The 17,575-nt window shown below is 41.5% G+C and overlaps 1 long non-coding RNA gene across 1 annotated transcript in view; it reads left to right on the top strand.

Annotated features, from left to right (window-relative positions):
• The window catches only part of LOC138439286 (uncharacterized), a 550,512-nt gene extending 537,657 nt beyond the window's left edge, over positions 1-12,855 (top strand). Inside the window, exon 5 of the long non-coding RNA XR_011256668.1 lies at positions 12,183-12,855. This is a non-coding gene — a long non-coding RNA (uncharacterized lncRNA). The remainder of the gene's footprint in view (positions 1-12,182) is intronic.
• Positions 12,856-17,575: the final 4,720 nt, after the last annotated feature.

The raw sequence follows: 17,575 nt of genomic DNA, 5'->3' as shown, positions 1-17,575 counted from the left end.
TTTTAGAGCAATTTATTATACAGCAAAAGATAACTAATACACTACCCTGTGAGGACCAAGACTGGGCAGTAAGCGGAAACTCTTGTCAATTGAGTAAATAGTTGATAAAACTAGAAAATAGCAAAGGTTTCAAGGATTGAAGATGGTGAGGGTAAATTTTGAGATTCAAAGTTAGGAAGTCCAGTTGGTATTTGGGTTATGTGGCTCAAGGTACATGGAAGAGGAACTGACTGCCAAGAGTTGGTTCTTTCAGCTTAAGATGCCTTTAATGTTCATTCTAGGTGGTTAAGTCCAGGAGAATAAGAAGGAAAGGAAGGATTCAGGACAGTAAGCCTGCCTAGGTAGAATAGACGTTCTTGGTAACCTCTTAGATGCCATTCACTGAGCCAAGGCACAATTCCCTCAGCTATTGCATCCCTCTTTAGAGAACTGCTGTGGTACCCCTACCCAGAAACGACTGAGAGGTTACACGCTTCCTTGGGGTGACCTGCAATCATTAACTGCGAGATACAACCTCCTCCTCAGGCTCAGTGCTCGACAATTCCATGATGCTGCCCTTGCTTCACATCTCCTCATGGGATCAGACAGGCTGGGCTTTAGCTGAAACCACACCTTACTCAGCCTCCCCCTCTGGGCTCTTCTGCTGCCCACACCTCATACAGACTTCACCAGAGATCACTCCCTGGTGAACTCCCTGGTAAATCGCCTGTGCAAGAATCCCTTCTGCGGGCTCTGCTCTGAGGAAATCCAGCCTAACAACCAGGCTCAAAGAACGTGCATATACCTATAACATCTATTGTTTGGCACTTTCCAGAAGCCATTATAGCCTCAGGTAGAGTGCAGGGGTAAGAACCCCACCACAAACTGATTTATACCATGAATATTAAATATTAGAGTCTCTTACCCCTAAGAGAAAAATTTAGGCAAGTCCCTAACAATTAGAAAGAAGGGAGGTGCTGCTAAGTCGCTTCAGTCGTGTCTGACTCTGTGCGACTCCATACATGGCAGCCCACCAGGCTCCCCCATCACTGGCATTCTCCAGGCAAGAACACTGGAGTGGGTTGCCATTTCCTTCTCCAATGCATGAAAGTGAAAAGTGAAAATTGAAAGTGAAAAGTGAAAGTGAAGTCGCTCAGTCGTGTCTGACCCTTCCAGGCTCCTCCGTCCAAGGGATTTTCCAGGCAAGAGTACTGGAGTGGGGTGCCATTGCCTTCTCCGCTGGTAACAAGCAGCAAGCCTGAAAGGGGCAGAGGGAAGAGTGGGAACCCAGACTTGCCCTAGGCAAACTGGGCAGCAAAAATTCCCCTCGTCACAGCTCAAGACAGAGAAAGTCGGGGTTGCTTTGGGGAGAAGATAACCTAGGAGAGAGAAGGTTATTGTTGTCACAAAGTCATGTCTGATTCTTAGTGACAGCATGGACTGCAGCATGCCAGGCTCCTCTGTCCTCCACCATCACCCAGAATTTGCTCAGATTCATATACATTGAGTTAGTGATGCTATCTGACTGCCTCATTCTCTGTCACCCCCTTTTCCTCCTGCCCCCAATCTTTCCCAGCATCAGGGCCTTTTCTAAGGAGTCAGTTCTTCGTATCAGGTCACCAGAGTACTGGAGCTTCAGCATCAGTCCTTCCAGTGAATATTCAGGGTTGATTTCCTGCCAGTGCAGGGACATGGGTTCAATCCCTGGTCTGGGAAGATGCCACGTGCCACAGAGCAACTACTGAAGCCTGTATGCCTTAGACCCCATGCCCTTGGGCGTGAGGTATCTCTTCACGGCTGTTCCAGCGAAGCGCAGCTGCTGCTCCTTACCTTGGATGAAGGGTATCTCCTCACTGCCGCCCTTCCTGACCTTCAACGTGGAATAGCTCCTCTAGGCCCTCCTGCACCCGAAAGAGGGGAGGCGCAGTGATGATTATCTCCTAACTTTCAAGATTGATTTCTGAAGGACTAGCACAGACCATTTTCAAACAAAATATAGGTCTGTTTGGATTACTGGGATAGTTTGGCCCTATGGGAGAGTTTATGGCTTTAGTATAATGTCTCAGTCCTATTCAGTTGTTTTTGTTTTTAGAGTGTTGTTTTTTTTTTCTTTTAGAGTGTTTTTATAGGCATGTTTGTGTGCACTCAATCGTGTCCGACTCTTTGCAACCCCATGAGCTGTAGCCTGCCAGGCTTCTCTGTCCATGGAATTTTCCAGGCAAGAACACTGGAGTGGGTTACCATGTCCTATTCCAAGTGTTAAGGCATGCTGTACAATAAAATAAATACTGACACCTATGTTTGATGCTTCTATCATAAAATAAAATACAAACAGAGCTATATTATGTCATCTGCCATGGGATCCAAAGAGTTCCCAGGAAGCTTTAAAGATCAAAATGAACCTAATAAGTTAAAAATCAACTGTATTTCAATTAAAAAACAGAAACTAACACACCATTGTAAATCAATAATTCTTCAGTTGAAAGAATTTGCACATTGGGAGAATGTCTATTCCTGGAGGATAATATATCAAATCCAAAATCACAGCTTTTTATACTCTGCCCAAGCCAATAACCAAGGGAAAATAATTGATAGAAAAATGAGTTTTTAACTCTGTTGGAAAGAGCTTTAGGGCATAGTCCTCTATTAATTTTTAACTTTGATAGCCTCCTATTTGAATGACACGCCATTGTTGTTTTATAATTTTTCTCATAATTTTTTTACCCAGGTGAGAATTCCTTCCATCCTTGGGCTCAAAGTATAGCAAATGTAGAAAATTGACTCAAACCCTTAGATAGACTCACTCAACAGCTTTTTCTACCACCTCTTGCTACCAACTGGGCTGTCACTAGAGAAACTGGCCCTATGGAAAAAAGAGAGGGTCCCAGCAGTTGATAATCTGCACACGTGCACACACACATACACACATCCTCAAAACAAAGCCTGCTGGACTTCCACTCCCATCATGCATCCATTCGTCAGGCCTAACTTCAGCTACACAGAAATGCTAGAGAAACACAGAATCAGTCACAGTTGCCTATCTCAGATTAAACACCTCCCAAGGAATGGCTCTAATCCTTACCACTATTACTTACATGAGGACTTTTTGGGTGGAATACATATTTTCCATTTGCTAAGAACACTGAAGTCAATCATTTTGAGTTTGTAACTGCCATCAACTCTCTGTGAGCCAGAGCCCTTCTCCTCTCTGTGAATCAGTTTCTTCAGCTTCAGGAAAGACAGACTGATTTTGATCACTATTTCTGCATCAAGAAACAATGGTTAAGGGGGCCCATCCAAGATGGCGGCATAGGAAGACCCTGGATTCACCTCCCACAGACACACCAAATCTACGTCTACATATAGAACGGTCCCTGAGAGGGTGGAATGATTTGGGAGAATGGCATTGAAACATGTATAATATATATGAAATGAATTTAGTCCAGGTTCAATGCATGATACAGGATGCTTGGGGCTGGTGCACTAGGATGACCCAGAGGGATGGTACAGGGAGGGAGGTGGGATGGGGGTTCAGGCTGGGGAACACGTGTACACCTGTGGCCGATTCATGTTGATGTATGGCAAAACCAATACAATATTGTAAAGTAATTAGCCTCCAATTAAATAAATTTCTATTTTAAAAAAATAAGGAGAACTGAGGACTGACTGAATAGCTTCTGCACAATTGGCAATAGAAGTACCACATAGAGATGGGTAGGATAGACAGAGGCATGGAGTCTAGGGGAATCCCACCCTCAACATGGTGCCCTGCAGTAAGGATGGATATCACTGAGGGGCCCATGCACAAACTTACCCACCCTGAAAGCAAAAACAAAATAACAGTTTAAAGAGCACCTAGACTGCACAAGTGTAGAAGGCAATGGCACCCCACTCCAGTACTCTTGCCTGGAAAATCCCATGGATGGAGGAGCCTGGAAGGCTGCAGTCCATGGGGTCGCTGAGGGTCAGGCACAACTGAGCAACTTCACTTTCACTTTTCACTCTCATGCATTGGAGAAGAAAATGGCAACCCACTCCAGTGTTCTTGCCTGGAGAATCCCAGGGATGGGGGAGCCTGGTGGGCTGCCGTCTATGGGGTCGCACAGAGTCAGACACGACTGAAGCAACTTAGCAGCCACAGCAGCAGCAGACTGCACAAGAAGGAAGTATGTCTGCCAGCAGGTCAGGGAACTGCCAGAACACTCTCCAGGAATGGTGTGTATGCATGTATGTATGTGTAATATACATATATATATATATAATAAGCAAACAGAACAGAAACAAACCCATAGATACAGAGAACAAACCGGTTAAGGTCAGGAGATGGGAGGGTGAGGAGGCTTGGATGAAATAAGCAATGATTAAGAGGTATAAACTTCCATCATTGGGATATAGTACATAGCATGAGGATTATGGTTAGTAATATTTTAATAACTGTACTGTGATAGATGGAAACTAGACTTATCTTGGTGATCATTTCATAATGTATAAAAATATCAAATCACTTGTTGCATACCTAAAACTAATATAATATTGTAAGTAAATTAAAGTAAGAAACTGGTTGAAAGAAACTTTTTTTCATACAAAAAAGAAATTATGATTACATAAATCAGAGGCCACCACAAACTACAGCCCCTACTTGAAGAATTCCTAGTATACTGAGCATAATAAAGGCTTTCATCAATAAATAAGTATGTTTGAAATTGTTGAAACAAAGGACTGTTGACCATGAGGACTTTTTGGGTGGAATACATACTGAAAATTCCAGATAGCCTGTCTTTGACAGAACTTACTCCTTTTCAGCTTCATGGGTCGGTGATTATAGTTGGGCTGGTCAAACACCAGGATGTTCCTGTAAAGTTATTTTTTTACGTGGAATGAACGTTCAAACCTGTAGACTTTGAGTATAGCAGACTACTTTCCCACACTGCGGGTGAACCTCATCCAATCAGTTGCAGACGGTAAAGGAAAAGCTGAAGCTTCCAGAAGAAGGGATTTATCCTCAAGACTGCCCATTGAAACACTCTCTGAATTTCAGCCTGAGTGGCCTTCCCTGAATATTCTGTACTTAAAATTGTATCAGCTTCTACCTGAATTTCCAGACTGCCAGCTTGCCCTGTGGATTTCAGACTTGCCAGCTCCCACAACTGTGGGAGCTAATTCCTTAAAATCAACCATTTAACCCCCTCTGAGTCTCTCTCTCCATGTTTGTATATGTGTACATATATGTGTATGTGAATATAAATATGTGTGTATATATATATTTCTGTGTGTATATTCCTGTTGGACCTGTCTCTCTGAAGAGGCGTAATATGCTGGCATCGTGTTTTAATTGAACCAAAAACGTTATCAGTTCAGTTTAGTTGCTCAGTCGTGTCCGACTCTTTGCGACCCCATGAATCGCAGCACACCAGGCCTCTCTGCCCATCACCATCTCCCGGAGTTCACTCAGACTCACGTCCATTGAGTCCGTGATGCCATCCAGCCATCTCATCCTCGGTCGTCCCCTTCTCCTCCTGCCCCAATCCCTCCCAGCATCAGAGTCTTTTCCAGTGAGTCAACTCTTTGCATGAGGTGGCCAAAGTACTGGAGTTTCAGCTTCAGCATCATTCCTTCCAAAGAGATCCCAGGGCTGATCTCCTTCAGAATGGACTGGTTGGATTTCCTTGCAGTCCAAGGGACTCTCAAGAGATTTCTCCAACACCACAGTTCAAAACCATCAATTCTTCAGTGCTCAGCCTTCTTCACAGTCCAAATCTCACATCCATACATGACCACAGGAAAAACCATAGCCTTAACTAGACGGACCTTAGTCGGCAAAGTAATGTCTCTGCTTTTGAATGTACTATCTAGGTTGGTCATAACTTTTCTTCTAAGGAGTAAGCGTCTTTTAATTTCATGGCTGCAGTCACCATCTGCAGTGATTTTGGAGCCCCAAAAAATAAAGTCTGACACTGTTTCCACTGTTTCTCCATCTATTTCCCATGAAGTGATGGGACTGGATGCCATGATCTTCGTTTTCTGAATATTGAGCTTTAAGCCAACTTTTTCACTCTCCTCTTTCACTTTCATCAAGAGGCTTTTTAGCTCCTCTTCACTTTCTGCCATAAAGGTGGTGTCATCTGCATATCTGAGGTTATTGATATTTCTCCCGGCAATCTTGATTTCAACTTGTGTTTCTTCCAGTCCAGTGTTTCTCATGATGTACTCTGCATAGAAGTTAAATAAGCAGGGTGACAAGATACAGCCTTGATGTACTCCTTTTCCTATTTGGAACCAGTCTGTTGTTCCATGTCCAGTTCTAACTGTTGCTTCCTGACCTGCATACAAATTTCTAAAGAGGCAGGTTAGGTGGTCTGATATTCCCATCTCTTTCAGAATTTTCCACAGTTTATTGTGATCCACACAGTCAAAGGCTTTGGCATAGTCAATAAAGCAGAAATAGATGTTTTTCTGGAACTCTCTTTCTTTTCCCATGATCCAGTGGATGTTGGCAATTTGATCTCTGGTTCCTCTGCCTTTTCTAAAACCAGCTTGAACATCAGGGGGTTCATGGTTCATGTATTGCTGAAGCCTGGCTTGGAGAATTTTGAGCATTCCTTTACTAGCATACGAGATGAGTGCAATTGTGCAGTAGTTTGAGCATTCTTTGGCATTGCCTTTCTTTGGAATTGGAATGAAAACTGACCTTTTCCAGTCCTGTGGCCACTGCTGAGTTTTCCAAATGTGCTGGCATATTGAGTGCAGCACTTTCACAGCATCATCTTTCAGGATTTGAAACAGCTCAACTGAAATTCCATCACCTCCACTAGCTTTGTTCGTAGTGATGCTTTCTAAGGCCCACTTGACTTCACTTTCCAAGATGTCTGGCTCTAGGTGAGTGATCACATCATCATGATTATCTGGGTCATGAAGATCTTTTTTGTACAGTTCTTCTGTGTATTCTTGCCACCTCTTCTTAATATCTTTTGCTTCTGTTAGGTCCATACCATTTCTGTCCTTTATTGAGCCCATCCTGGCATGAAATGTTCCCTTAGTATCTCTAATTTTCTTGAAGAGATCTCTAGTCTTTCCCATTCTGTTCTTTTCCTCTATTTCTTTGCATTGATCACTGAAGAAGGCTTTCTTATCTCTTCTTGCTATTCTCTGGAACTCTGCATTCAGAGGCTTATATCTTTCCTTTTCTCCTTTGCTTTTTGCATCTCTTCTTTTCAGAGCTATTTGTAAGGCCTCCCCAGACAGCCATTTTGATTTTTTGCATTTCTTTTCCATGGGGATGGTCTTGATCCCTGTCTCCTGTACAATGTCACGAACCTCATTCCATAGTTCATCAGGCACTCTATCAGATCTAGGCCCTTAAATCTATTTCTCACTTCCACTGTATGATCATAAGGGATTTGATTTAGGTCATACCTGAATGGTCTAGTGGTTTTCCCTACTTTCTTCAATTTGAGTCTGAATTTGGTAATAAGGAGTTCATGATCTGAGCCACAGTCAACTCCTGGTCTTGTTTTTGTTGACTGTATAAAGCTTCTCCACCTTTGGCTGCATAGAATATAATCAGTCTGATTTTGGTGTTGACCATCTGGTGATGTCCACGTGTAGTCTTCTCTTGTGTTGTTGGAAGTGGGTGTTTGCTATGACCAGTGCGTTTTCTTGGCAAAACTCTATTAGTCTTTGCCCTGCTTCATTCCGCATTCCAAGGCCAAATTTGCCTGTTACTCCAGGTGTTTCTTGACTTCTTACTTTTGCATTCCAGTCCCCTATAATGAAAAGGATATCTTTTTTGGGTGTTAGTTCTAAAAGGTCTTGTAGGTCTTCATAAAACCATTCAACTTCAGCTTCTTCAGTGTTACTGGTTGGGGCATAGACTTGGATTACTGTGATATTGAAAGGTTTGCCTTGGAGATGAACAGAGATCATTCTGTCGTTTTTGAGACTGCATCCAAGTACTGCATTTCGGACTCTTTTGTTGACCATGATGGCTACTCCATTTCTTCTGAGGGATTCCTGCCCACGGTAGAAGATAAAATGGTCATCTGAGTTAAATTCACCCATTTCAGTCCATTTTAGCTCACTGATTCCTAGAATGTCGACGTTCACCCTTGCCATCTCTTGTTTGACCACTTCCAATTTGCTTTGATTCATGGACCTGACATTCCAGGTTCCTATGCAATATTGTTCTTTAAAGACGTTATAGAATTGTAAAAATTACCATTTTCTGTTTTTTATTTTCTCACATAATTTGAATCCTCTTGAGAGTTTTTTTTTTGTGTGTGTGTATGTGAAAAAGATAATTCTCTTCTGGAGGAAACCAGGAACAATATGATGGTGCAGAAAGGGTTCCATATTACAAGATAAAGATAATGTAATTAAAAGATCAGGAAAGGGGAGAGACCCCTTGGTCACTCAGGGCCTTGACTATGCCACCAGCAGAAGTGTTACAGTGGTGCCCTGCTTGCTGAAGTGATTTGTGTTGGTCCTTTCAAGTTCTGAAAGCTGTGTTTTTCTGACTTAATGGCCAGTGTACTCAAGAACTTGGATCTGAATTGCCTCCTGACAAGCCTTTTAGCAGACCAGGTCTGTTTGAAAGGGAGGATGCCATTGTTAACCCAAGTTCCTGGCACAGCTTCTGCTTCAAGCTGGCCCTCACTGAATGCCTTCCATGATAATGAACAATTTATAAAAACTATTTAGTGGGGATCTTGGCTTCATAGACTGTGTAGTTACTTTGGAATCCCTGGAGAACTCTTGTTCTGGCATAGGTATTCCATCCTAATAGTCCCTTGACAGAAGCAATTGCTACAAACAGGATAGACTCCTTTATAATTCCTAAATGAACAAGGTTTTATCCTCTCAAAGGCCCATTTTTCTATGTCTATGAAATACTAACAGTAAGAATTTCTACGCTTTGTAAATTATTATTAATGTTGAATGTAATAATGAATTTAAAGTCCTTAGCACAACTTGACACAACGCCAGTGCTCAAGAGTTATTATGAACAGAACAAACAAGTGTCTCAGATTTTCACGACAGATTTTAATTGAATATAGCTGTGTCTGGGAATGTATTGGCCCTAAACATAAAGCGAATCACTATAATAACAGGCAGCCATGTATGAATTTCAGATCAGAAACTCAAGTGAGCACAAAATATACCTTCACTGTTTTTCTATCGTTCCATTTAATTTCTCTTTCTGGCTTAAATTCTGTAGGGTGGTAGAAACTTTCTCTTATCAATTTAGAGTACCCCTTTCCCAAGGTTTGTCTTAGGTTCCAGAGGCCTGCAATGAAGCTAAGGCATTGGGTGGGCTGGTGGAGGTGGTGGCATCTTGCCCGCCAGCCCTGTCTCCAGCACATCCACAGAGACAGCTGCAGTTACGACTGTGGGAATGATCTCCACAGGTCAGGGTTGAGATGCCCCATCCTGTCCTCACAGGCCCTTTTTATCTAGCCCTTTTCTAATATTCTTCCTGACATGGGTGGGAGTTTGGCATCTTTCTGTGACATGCAAATATCAGCAAGGATATCTATGGCTTCCTTTCTGCCCAGACACAACATTTCCACATTTTTCCTGGGATCGTGTCATCTCTCAAGGGCTCTGCCTGGTAAATAAATTTTCATCTATTTCTGAATCCCTTGGGGTAGGGTGGAGCATTCCTATGTAGCTTTGATAAATTTCCTAAGAAATACTTAGTATCACCTCCTTTGGGACTCAGTTTTTTACATCTGCAAGACTCATAGCTTTTGTCAGAATACTGCTGAGGTTTTGCTTGAAAAAGAGAAGGGGAAATACTTAGATTAAAAGATATATAAGTCAAAAATCCCAAACAACATTTTTTCCTGCCTCATAAGAAGTCAATGATAGTCTAATGTAATTCAACATTTATAAAAGAAAAATTATTTCAGGTAAATATTTTGTTTAGAAACATGATCTGAAGTGGTAAGTTTTTGAAAGAGTATAAACTCTACCTGGCAGAGGGGATAAAATGCTATATGTAGGGAACTGGAGGTAGATCTCAAAGCCTTACCCAATAGAAAGCAAGGCTGGTGGATGCTGCCACACCCCCTCAGAAAGCCAACCTGAAATATTGATAGCTTATTCCAAAGAAGAGTAAGATGTCTCCTAGAAAGCAGGGGCAGAAACAGCTGCAGCCAGGAAAAGGAATGCTATCAGTAGCTCTCCATCTTATCTCTGTTTCTTTCTTTTTGCCCTCTCTTCAGACCATCTACATCTTTCTTTCATCCCTATAACACTAAAAGTAACCTGAAGAATTTTCCATGTTACTGGTAGGTTCAGTGATCTGGAAAGAGTCTCAAATCAAAATCCAAATTCCTTGGGGAAAAATTTTGTTAGCCCAAGCTGCATCTGGTATACACCTCTGAACCAAATATTTGTGGCCAGGGTCTGAACTATATTTGAGGGTCTTCCCTGGCTGTCCAATTGTTAAGACTCTACATTCCAGTGCAGGGGTATGGGCTTAATCCTTGCTTTGAGCTAAGATCCCACCTGCCTTGTGGCCAAAAAATGAAAACATGAAGCAGAAGCAACATTGTAACAAATTCAATAAAGACTTTCAAAATGGTTCAAATTGAAAAAAAAAAAAACAAAAAGACACCACACTTGAACCAACGTGGCCACTCTGAAATCAATCAAAAGGAAGATGGGATAGTTTCTAGAAGGAAGAAGGAATAGAAAAGGAAGTGAGTGAGTTCTGAGCACACAAAATAATGGAATCTAGTCAATAACCCAGTGGTAAAATTCTTCTGTAAGTCAAATCTGCCCTCAGATCCACTCAAGAACTTTCTTCCATTGCTGGTGAGGACAACTGTGGGGAGAAATGAAAAGCAGAAAGCACTCTTCATGAGAAAGTTTAGGAGATCTGAATCATTGTTTGGTAGTGAACTTTTTAAAGAACAATGTTCTTTCCCATAGTAGAGGAGAGAGGAAGAGACAGATCCCACCAACTTGAGTAAGGGACAGGCTAAAGTTTTTGTCTCTTGATATCTTCCCAGAAAAACTTTTTGCCATGGTGACTTTGAAGATTAATGGTATTTGAGGAAGGGATGGAAAATAACTTGGAGAGGTCCTGCCCCAGTACAGTAATATTTGCTTTATTGTGGCTTCATGAAAAGATTGTAACATTGTGAGCTACGCTCTCTTGGGACAGAGGGATGAAAAATGCAATGGTAATGGATCACTGACAGCTCAGGGCTAATTGTCTGAGTCAAAAGATGGGAGATCAAAGCAGAAAGTCATAGAAGGGAAAACAGGGCTACATGCCTCCTCTCACAAACACTCACAAAGCAATGTTACTAATAACCTCATTCTTAGGAAAATGGAAATGACTTGAGATTTCATTGTTCATGCTTATGCAAAAGATTGAAAAAGAATAGAAAAGAAACTTAATAATGCTAGTTGCCTGTAGGGAAATTGGATGGCCAGGCTACCATGGGGAGAAGGAGACTACATTGCATACTCTTATATTTTTACCCATATGATAGCTAATAAAAAATAAAATGCATTAAAACATTTTAAATGGTAAAATCATTAATAAGTAGCTGGAAACAAGAGTAAAGGGGGAACAAGTTTCTGGCCAGACTTAATGTATAAGTTTTAAAATGGGAAGTTTTATAACAAAATAGAGATTATTTTCCTTCAAGGGAAAAGAATATATATATATATATATACATAACTGAATCATCGAGCTGTACACCTGAAGCTAATAGTTGATATTGTAAATCAACTATGCTTCAAGTTTTAAAAAGTTATTTTGAAATGCATAAATTTGAAGATGGTGCAAATTAGTTTGTAGTTCAAAGTATCTCTCCAGGAACACTTTTGAGAGGCATGTTGTCAGTTCTTTGTCAAGGGAAATGAAGTGCACCTGTATCCAGCAAAGTCTTTCAAGAACCCTGCAAGGTTCAATCAATGTTCTTTTACTTCTGTGATAAGATCAGGATGTCCAGAGAGGGTCCATATCTTCCCCATGAGGGGGAGGGCCTGGAATGGATAAAGTAAGAATCTCTGAAGCAGCTGACCCACGAAGACAAGCAGCACAAGCAAGAAGGAAACCTATGTTGTTGAAACATCTGAAACTACTAAGGGACTGCTTGGTATTGTAACAGCTTAGCAATAGCTGATTAATAATATCCAAGACTTCTTTCCTCATGTGTTGACAATTCACTAATTGAATTCTCTAGGTCTGGACAAGTGTACTGCTGACATCTGAGAGTCCTACAGAACAATTTTGACCTGGAATATTTCAGGGAAAGCGTTGCCGATCACCTGTGCCACAAAAGAACACGACTTCTGCCAAACGTGGTTTTGTGTAAGCTGGTCTCCTGGTTGGGACCGCAGAAACGGTGACTTGTACATTTTACCTCCTGACAATCGAATGAGTTGGCTTGTCAGATGGAGTTATTTAGGCCAGCCCATTTTGCTTTGTAGAGTTGCCGTCAACTGTCCTTTGGATGCTAGTTTTCTGAGTTTAGTTGGGAGAAGGCAATGGCAAGCCACTCCAGTACTCTTGCCTAGAAAATCTCATGGACTGAGGAGCTTGGTAGGCTGCAGTCCATGGGGTCACTACTAGTCGGACACGACTGAGCGACTTCACTTTCACTTTTCACTCTCACACATTGGAGAAGAAAATGGCAACCCACTCCAGTGTTCTTGCCTGGAGAATCCCAGGGACGGGGGAGCCTGGTGGGCTTCCATCTATGGGGTCGCACAGAGTTGGACACGACTGAAGCGACTTAGCAGCAGCAGCAGCAGATCCCCTTTGTGTCTATAGTGATAAAGCTATGCCTTTATATGGGGGAAAAAAACATAGATTCTGCCTTTCTCTTTGTAATAAAGACCATGTGAAAAGGAAAATGTCATCTCCAGCACCTCCCTTGAGCACCTGCACTCTGCCTGCCTCCTATGTGGTCAGAACTGATGCCCAGTGAAGGGAGTCATTAGCTGTGTGATGGTCAAGACAGGACTCTTGATGGAGGCCCATCCCCCAACATGGAGAATCATCTTTGACCACCCATGCCACAGACCCAGAAACATACACTACAGAATCAGAGATTTACAGACAGCTTTCTATGTGCCAAGTACTATACTATATACCAGAGCACATATGAACAAAACACAGGGAAATAAAATGTAAGCTTTCTCCCTGGGAAGGTCATACTCTGTCAGGACACATAGCAAATACCCATATTTGGATACAGTGATGCTAAAACCCGTTTATCCATGTTATTTGCTTGTTTAAGATGTTTATTTAAAAACAAGAACCCCAGAAATAACCCAAACTGTGTCATTTCCTTACCAGGAAAGAGATCTGTTCCTTAATACTACCAGTTTCAAAATGAAACACATTGTATTAGCTTAGTTCATTCTTTGGGGATTTTTTATGATGCCCCCCAAAAAGAAAAAACTCTGGCTTGTTTTCATTTCAGAAGCACAAGCTCTGCTGTTCGTGTTTCTTTTTCTCCTGAATTTTCAACCTACAATGTCAATCCTGTAATCATTTTATTTCCTTTTCATATGTGGCCCTTTCTGGTGACCTTTCATATTATGTGAGCTTTCTTTTTTAAAAACTAATTTATTTATTTGGCTGCATCAGCTTTTAGTTGCAGCAGGCATGATCTTCAGTCTTTGTTGCAGCATGCAAGATCTTTAGTTGTGGCATGTGGGATTTTTTTGCTCCGACATGTAAACTCTTACTTGTGGCATCTAGTTCCCTGACTAAGGATCAGACCTGGGCCCCCTGCGTTGGGACTGTGGAATCTTAGCCACTGGACCACCAGGGAAGACCCTCAAATGAGCTTTCTATAGCCTTTTTTTTCCCCATGGATAATCAAAGAAGGCAAGATTAATTTCCTTAATTTATTAGAGTTCTTCTGAGGTGGTAGGGAATGCTCCCTGTCTTAAAATTTGTAAGATATTCTCAAGTTGAAAAAACTATGTCACTCAAGATGCAGAAAACTGAGATCAGTGGATACAGTTATAGAGAGGTAGATCTCTGCACAACATAAAAACAAATGTCTGATCTGCCTGTCTACCTCGAAAACTATGGAGTTCCTCCTTGCTCTATGAGTTCACACAGAGACTGGATGATCACCTCTCAGGAACATGAAAAGGAAGGGTTGAGACTCAGAGGGTGGCCAAAGCAGGAAGATTACATCATTTGTGGGGCCCAGTACAAAATGAAAATATAGGACATTCCCGTCCAGAAATTATTAAGAACGTCAAGATGGCAACAGTAGAGTGTTAAACTAAGTATGAGGCTCTTCTGAGCACAGGGTCACATGTGACTGCTCAGGTAACACCTCAAGAATCTGGTCCTGGGCCCGAGAATTGACGATGAACTCGAGGCCTTGGAGTCCTTACAAAGCTGCAAGTATCAAAGTTTCACAAAATCAGCTCTCCTCAATCACAGAATTTAGAAGACAGAGAAACCAAGGGGTCCAAGAGTTTTAAACCTGGATTCAGAAGCTGTATCCTTGATATTATATGGAAAATGTTTGTGTCTGTGCATTTTCTGTGAAAGAGGGTCCAGAACTTTAATCTGATTATGAAAGGATTATGAAAGGATTATGAAAGGGCAACCTCCCCACAAAAATCAAGAATCTCTAATCCAATCCCCTCATTTTCTCCATGAAAAAAATTGACATTTACAGGAGGAAAAATAACTTACCAATTTGGAAGGCTAATTCCTTTGGAATATTTTATTTTTTTTAATATTCGTATTTATTTGGCTGTGCCTGGCTCTAGTCGTGGAACTTGGTTTCTTCAGTCTTTGTTGAGGCATGTAGGGTCTTTTTTCAGTTGCAGCATGTGGGATATAGTTTTCCGACCAAGGATCAAACACTGGCCCCCTGCATTGGGAGCATGGAGTCTTAGCCACTAGACCACCGGGGACATCCCCCTTTGGAATATTTTAAATTTTGAATCTAAAAGGGACTCTTTTCATCACTATGACTTATTAATCAATTTAGTTGCAATTGCCTCATCAGTAAATTTATGTTTGCCATGGCTTTTTCCATTTTATGCTTCTGTTCTCATCGTGATCAATAGTCTGATTCATATTTTATGGGACATTGGCTTACACACTGTAACTTTAATTTTATGGTCTTAACTTCCAAAATACTTTTTTGACTTCTAAAAAAGCATTGAAGATATATTTTTGGAACATTAAAGTTGGTTCCAGTTGTGGGATTAATAGAGTAAAACTTCAGTCATTGGAATTTCAAGCTAAGAGAAGAAGCTAGCACTATTTGCCACCCTCTCTTGTTACTCAAGCATGACTGTTAATATAAGCAAATAGACAATTTTCATCAGAAATACTAGCATATGTATAAACAACAGTAGATTTATGATGTAAATGTCATTTTCACATTTCCTTTTCCAAGTTTCTGTGTACATTGCCCTTAAAGCTCAACATGGTGAAACTTGGGTAATTACATTTTCCACTCATTGTCCTCTTCTATCTCTTCTCTCTAGCATTTTCCCGTCTTAGGCCACAGAATTATTTCCAGTTCACAGTGGTCTCCTTAGGGTCCCTCAGCCTATTCAAGTCTTTGGTTCTATAGTACATCTTCGTAATATGGTCTTCTAAAAAATTTGTCATTTAATCTTTACAAATATCCCACATAGTATGGCCAAAGTTATTTTCAAAGATGGCCATACCAGTGTATCCCAACCATGTGTTCTACAGTGTGATGTTGACATTTCTCCATCTGTGTTTGCTCCTCTTGGATCTGGGTGGGCCTTGGACTTTGGTGGACGTGACTCTGCATGACTTCCAAGGCTAAATCATAAAAAATGCTGGAACTTCTCCCAGATTTTTCTCACTCGAAAGCCTTCTGCTGACATGGAAGAACTTTGCCATCCTGAAGCTACCATGCAGAGATCACATGAAGAGAGGGAGGGAGGAAGAGAGAATTACCAAGAGAAAGAGGGAGAATAATTAGAGAAAGGAACCCCAACTTTTCTAGTCCCATCTGAGTCTTCCCAGCCAGGCACCTGACATATAAGTGGACAAGCCTTTAAATGATTTCAACCTTTAGTGTTCAAACCACCACAGTTGATATCAAATAGAGAAGCAATAACCTACCCCCTCTAATCCTTGCCCAGACTGTGGCAAAATAAATGTTTTATTCTGTTAAACCATGAAATTTTCTCATTTTAAAAGCACTGGTTTGGGGGGTCATTTCTTACACAGCCATAGTAACTAGCCAGGAGATAATGCTACTTGTAAGATTCATTTGGGTGTAGGTAACCAAAAAGTCAATTTATACTTGTTTAAGCTTAACAACAGAAAAGGTCAGTTTTCATTCCCATCCCAAAGAAAGGCAATGCCAAACAATGCTCATACTACCACACAATTGCACTCATCTCACATGCTAGTAAAGTAATGCTCAAAATTCTCCAAGCCAGGCTTCAGCAATATGTGAACTGTGAAATTCCTGATGTTCAAGCTGGTTTTAGAAAAGGTAGAGGAACCAGAGATCAAATTGCCAACATCTGCTGGATCATGGAAAAAGCAAGAGAGTTCCAATAAAAACATCTATTTCTGCTTCATTGACTATGCCAAAGCCTTTGACTGTGTGGATCACAATAAACTGTGGGAAATTCTGAAAGAGATGGGAATTCCAGACCACCTGACCTGCCTCTTGAGAAACGTATATACAGGTCAGGAAGCAACAGTTAGAACTGGACATGGAACAACAGACTGGTTCCAAATAGGAAAAGGAGTACGTCAAGGCTGTATCTTTTCATCCTGCTTATTTAACTTCTATGCAGAGTACATCATGAGAAACGCTGGGCTGGAAGAAGCACAAGCTAGAATCAAGATCACTGGGAGAAATATCAATAACCTCCGATATGCAGATGACACCACCCTTATGGCAGAAAGTGAAGAGGAACTAAAAAGCCTCTTGATGAAAGTGAAAGAGGAGAGTGAAAAGGTTGGCTTAAAGCTCAACATTCAGAAAACAAAGATCATGGTATCTGACCCATCACTTCATGGGAAATAGATGGGGAAATAGTGGAAACAGTGTCAGACTATTTTCAGGGGCTCCAAAATCACTGCAGATGGTGACTGCAGCCGTGAAATTAAAAGACGCTTACTCCTTGGAAGAAAAGTTATGACCAACCTAGATAGCATATTGAAAAGCAGAGACATTACTTTGCCAACAAAGGTCCATCTAGTCAAGACTATGGTTTTTCCAGTGGGCATGTATGGATGTGAGAGTTGGACTGTGAAGAAATCTGAGCAGCAAAGAATTGATGCTTTTGAACTATGGTGTTGGAGAAGACTCTTGAGAGTCCCTTGGACTGCAAGGAGATCCAACCAGTCTATTCTGAAGGAGGTCAGCCCTGGGATTTCTTTGGGAGGAATGATGCTAAAGTTGAAACTCCAATACTTTGGACACCTTATGTGAAGATTTGACTCATTGGAAAAGCCTCTGATGCTGGGAGGGGTTGGGGGCAGGAGGAGAAGGGGACGACAGAGGATGAGATGGCTGGTTGGCATCAGCGACTCGATGGACGTGAGTTTGAGTGAACTCCGGGAATTGGTGATGGACAGGGAGGCCTGGCA

Source organism: Ovis canadensis, chromosome 4, assembly GCF_042477335.2.
Source record: "Ovis canadensis isolate MfBH-ARS-UI-01 breed Bighorn chromosome 4, ARS-UI_OviCan_v2, whole genome shotgun sequence".
Taxonomy (NCBI): Eukaryota; Metazoa; Chordata; class Mammalia; order Artiodactyla; family Bovidae; genus Ovis; species Ovis canadensis.
This window is presented reverse-complemented; position numbering and strand designations above follow the sequence as displayed.